General features: G+C 32.2%; 1 protein-coding gene across 1 annotated transcript in view; it reads left to right on the top strand.

Moving 5' to 3' along the window:
* The window catches only part of LOC134841199 (long-chain-fatty-acid--CoA ligase 4-like), a 454,776-nt gene that overhangs the window by 313,794 nt on the left and 135,667 nt on the right, over nucleotides 1-5,315 (top strand). The gene's annotated exons all lie outside the window — the stretch shown is intronic.

Raw genomic sequence — 5,315 nt, forward strand, 5'->3', positions numbered from 1 at the left:
TGCTGAAGAGCGTGCAAAACCAATGCTCCTTGAAGCATGCTTGTTCGTGCCGCCGTCGGCTACCTGTACATGGAAGGCCACCTTTAACTGGGACATGACTTCTGATAACCCCTCGAAGATCTGTAGACAAAATACCAGCAATGGGAGTAGCTACTTACTATAACAAACAGAAGGGCCACAACAAGGTCCAATTCTAGGTTAAATTGAGCTGAAACGGTTGACAGCAATTTAGACGGAAAGCACTTTGTATCTTTTCACGTCCTATTGAATGTCACATAAAAATTGGGATTTAGGCATTAAATTTTTTGAAAAACTAGTACTTTGGACGGAGAACAAAAGACTAAGATAACTTATTGTTTAAAACAAAATTTCGCTCGTATAAAAGGCTCATATAATCCTATTGTATCAAAATATTTTTAGCAAAGGATTTATTTAAAAAAATGGATTTTTTCTTTACGTCTGAATTGCTTGTCGTCTAATTTCCTAGTCCCCAGCTTAATCATTGGTAGATTACTATTAATTCTTGTATATAAACTTTTTTGAATTTTTTGCTGTTCCGGATAGATAAACACAAACTATTTGGCTAACTAAGCACAAACAAGACTGCTCGTAACAGGGCGAAGCCCTGAATGTTCCGACTGCCTTTTAAGGTTTATGGAGCAGCAGTAATAACATAAAATATTAAGTGACATAAAATAAAATGAAATTTTTTTTTAATTTGAAATTTTTTATGAAAATCATCCCCCCACACGCCAGATAAAGTACAAAAAGATAGATTTCGTTCCTTGTAACAAATCAATTATGGCAAATAAGCTTCGTTCAACCAATTTGGAACGATTTATAAGACGGATTAAATCTCCGCTTACGCGTTAATAGCGCGAATTATATCGCGCGTTAATTGTCCCAAATTGGTCAAAATGGGAATTTTTAAACCCTCATAACTTTACGCAAAATGATCACAGGTGAAATATCTTTTCAAATTTAAGCTCCGGACAAAAATGGCTTTCGATTGATATAAAAAAATTCCGTCAAAAATGGCTAGTTAAAAAGTCGAAATTTGTCTGAAGAAAAAAACAACCCACCTCGAGCGCAAATATTCCGTTACTTTCGTATCGAAAGTCGGAACAATAATTTTTACTAAGGCAATCGCTGCAAGGCGTTTGTTTGAGCAACACTCAAATCTATCCGTTGCTCAAAAATATCCAGCAGTGATTGCTTTAGTACAGATTGTGTGTATATTTGCCCAAATGTTCCGACTGCCTTTTAAGGTTTTATGGAGCAGTAATAATATTAAAAAATTAAATGTAATAAAATTTTAAAATTTTTTTTTTAATTTGAAAATTTTTACGAAAATCATCCCCCCACACGCCATTTAAAGTACAAAAAGATAGATTTAGCTCCTTGTAATCAAACAATTATGGCAAATAAGCTTCTTTTAACCAATTTGGAACGATTTTAAGACGGATTAACTCTCCGCTTACGCGTTAATAGCGCGAAATATATCGCGCGTTAATTGTCCCAAATTGGCCAAAATGGCAATCTTTGAAACCCCATAACTTTACGAAAAATGATCACAGGTGAAATATCTTTTCAAATTTGAGCTCAGGACAACAATACTTTTTGAATGATATAAAAAAATTCTGTCAAAAATGGCTAGTTAAAAAGTCGAAATTTGTCTGAAGAAAAAAAAACCCACCCCGAGCACAAATATTTCGTTACTTTCGTATCGAAAGTCGGAACAACAAGTTCCAAACATTGTGAGCAGCTTCAGAAAAATTGAGGGAAAATTGAATAGAAAAAATGATGTCTGAAAGCCGTCAATTTATAATCAAGAAAACTAATGTCTTTCGACTCAAACAAAAAAAACAAAGTGTACTCAGCCTTTAGTTTTTTCTTATCCACGGTAGCACAGCTTTTTCAATAGCTTTTTAAATTTTTTTTACCGGAGTTCCAAACCACAAAAAAATTGAGCAATTATCTTGACCGAAGGAAAGATTTGAAAATTTTGACATCTATGAAATTCATGTTTTTTGAGATGGAAACTGAAAATGAAATTTACTAAAACAATCAATTCGTTTACACATCAGTTTTTCTGCCGTCTTTTTTATTAGATTTTAAGATGATGAAACAACCATTTTAAAACCTAATGAACTTATTTTTAAGTAATTTTTTTTTAAGTTACTGAGCAAATTTTTAGTAGATCATTGAAATTAATCACTTGTATTCACGGATGTTCGAAAAACTCAAAAAACGAGTTTTTAGCAAAATTTTTTTGCTGGTTTAGTTTGATCTTTGTGTTTGGAAATAGAGTTGACTTAAAGCTACGCTTTGGTCTAATGATATTCTCGCTTGGAAGTTTACACTCGAAAAAGCACTGACCTTATAATTATCGAAATTTAGAATATTTTAACCTGTGTAAAATCACTTTTGTTTCAAAAATAGAAGTTACTTGGTGCTAGCGATTATTTTTATGAAAAAATTGGGGTTTGAATTATGCCGATTTGGCTAATTTGGGCCAATAACACGCAATTTTTAATATGGTACAATTTAAACCGTTTCAATTTTAGATGAAGCAATCAGGTTGATCCTAACATTACAAATGCAAAAAAAAAACACATTTTCAGATTGAAATGGCTTATAGGCGAATCAGATAAGAAAAGAAGAAAAAGGCTTGTTTAAATACTTCTATACCTTATGATACTAGTTTTAAGGCTCAGCTAGAGCATTCAAAACTTTGCCTTGATTTAATCCGGCTCCTTCTTACGAACAAACTAACTTTGTAAGGCTTATTATACAGACAATGGTTTGCTGTGTGTGTTAGAATTTCTTTATCGTTTGAATTCTAATTAAATTTCTGAATTAACAAACACCATACTATCCCGGTCTTTTTCCATGGCTCTTCGATATAGATTTCTATAAACATTGCAAGAAGCCAGCGTTGTTTTGGCCAAATAATGTTGAACTGACATTGATTCAAGCTTACTATGTAACTTATCTGCAAACAAAGATATAGATAAAAGGGCTCCCTAACACTCAGTAATTCAAAATTATACCATCTCGTTGGAACTATTTGATGTCAATTTGTAGTCAAATCTAGTCAAAGTGTAGTCAATTGGACTTGAAAATGTTTGCTGCCAGGATGCTATGCTTGAGAGAACGATTGCGTCAAAAACTTTAACGAGAAGTTACAGAAAGTTCCAGAAAACTATAACCATTCCTAAAATGAGAAGTCCTTGCAGATGAAATTAATTGTCCCAGAAAAATTTTCATGTTTTTTTTTGTCGATTGACTCTACAAAACTGCCCAAAAAATGCTGATCTAAATAATGGACCTTGAAGAAATTTCGCTTGAAGTTACTTTAATATAATTGCGGGAACCCTTGGCTTGCAAAATAGTATAAAGGGTCCCTCGAAAACATACTGTTATCGCATAACTTGTTATCTTGAAAAATTCAATCTCTTTACACCAAATCATTTTGGTTTCAGATGAAAATTGGGAGCAATTGGATTTGGGAGCAATCTCAACGCATTTGGGACATCTGGGAAAACAAATCTAAAAATGTTGATGTGATTTATTAAGTTTTAAAAAAAGCGTTTGATACTGTAGAGCATTCTAAAGTTTTCGAAAAACTTAACAGTTTTTGAATTAGAGGGAGAGTGAATCACTTAACTAAATCCTGTTTGAACAAAAAAAATTTTTATAGAACCGTTTATTGCGGAAACTGTTTGAACAAAACAAAAAAAAATTTTATAGAACCGTATATGGCGCAAAATGAAAAAAAAAAGATTCTTCATCCTATCAATTGATTAAGGCTCTATCCTTGGTCCCCTACTCTTCATCATATACATGATTGATATTGATACGTGTTGCAAGTATCATCATACTACTCTTTACGCGGATGATACAGTTCTGATAAACAAACAGGACAAGGACACCCTGAACTCTTAGCTGCATGACGTAAACAATTAGTTAATTGAAAACAAGCTATTCCCTTACACTGCACAAAACTAAATGGGTTAACTTTGCAAAATCCCAAAACAAAATAAATATATATATAAATGTCAAATGAGCAGGGAATATATAGAAAACGCTTCACATATAAAATATTTAGGAATATACTTAGATCGCACATTGAACCTTGTTGAGCACAAATAAGTACTCAAGTAGAGCACATAAGTCGTCTCTACGGAAAATTTTACCAATTAGGGAAAATCTTAAATTCAAAATAACTAGTGAGAGCATGCAAAAGTTGCTTCCAACCAATAACTCAATATAGTGTTCTGCTTTACGGAACAGCATGTAGGACTACGACAATTGAGTTAGAAAAAACACTCCTACCTTAGTTCGGGTAATGTTTCGTACGAAAAATTTCAGTCAATAAAAACTTTATTATTCAATATAAACATTTTTCAATACAAAACTTGCATCGATATGAATATATTTTCGCAAAAATTGAGCTCGAGGCAAAACTCGCAGACGATTGATTAATCTTTAAATTTGCGGATGAGGTCTATCCTTAAACAATTAACTTTCATTTTTGAAATTATCCGGATTGTATCAAAAATCTTTCAAAGGGCAGTTTGAACCATTTTCCTTATATCTTTCTTGACAAAGATATTCTGGGTTGTTCGGACTTTTTCTCAAAAAGTTTTTGGATTTAAACTAGGCTTATTAGATTAATTGTACTGTTGTTTTGTGGAAGTATCGATTTGAAATTTTTTTGTTTGAAATCTTTAGGATGCCCCCTCAAACCTATAATAATTATAAATTATCATAAATTAATGAACATAACTTTGTGTGTATAATTGTTTTGAAAACAATTTATTATGGTTATTACACTGATTGCGTTAAGCAACACTCTGACACTGACTGTAGCTCACTGTAACACTGACAGAGTTGTTTCTTGGTTCAGTGTTGCAATGAGCTCTTGGAACAAAAAATGGGTTGACTTTGAAAAAGTTTGAGGCTACAAATTGTCCATTTTACGACCAAAAAAATCAATTCAAATGAATTTTGTTGAAGTTTTGATGGGTCTTAATATATAGCGAAAGTCTGTCCAAATTGGCTTTTAATGTAATAAGATCGTTTGCTTACGACAGAAAAAATTGTTGAAAGCAGTTGTAATTCGTTTGACCCTCACAAACAGACTTTAAACATCAATTTTCATACTGTTAATAATTTTTAATAAAATCAAGATTGATTCAAAATGCCCTGCATTCTATGTTTTTCCCTGCTATATGCATCTTATGGTTGGAATATCAAAAATCAAAACTAGTTTGTAAATTGATAGTTATTTTTTTAAATTACGTAGAGAT

The sequence above is a fragment of the Symsagittifera roscoffensis genome, chromosome 3 (genome assembly GCF_963678635.1).
Source record: "Symsagittifera roscoffensis chromosome 3, txSymRosc1.1, whole genome shotgun sequence".
Classification (NCBI taxonomy): Eukaryota; Metazoa; Xenacoelomorpha; order Acoela; family Convolutidae; genus Symsagittifera; species Symsagittifera roscoffensis.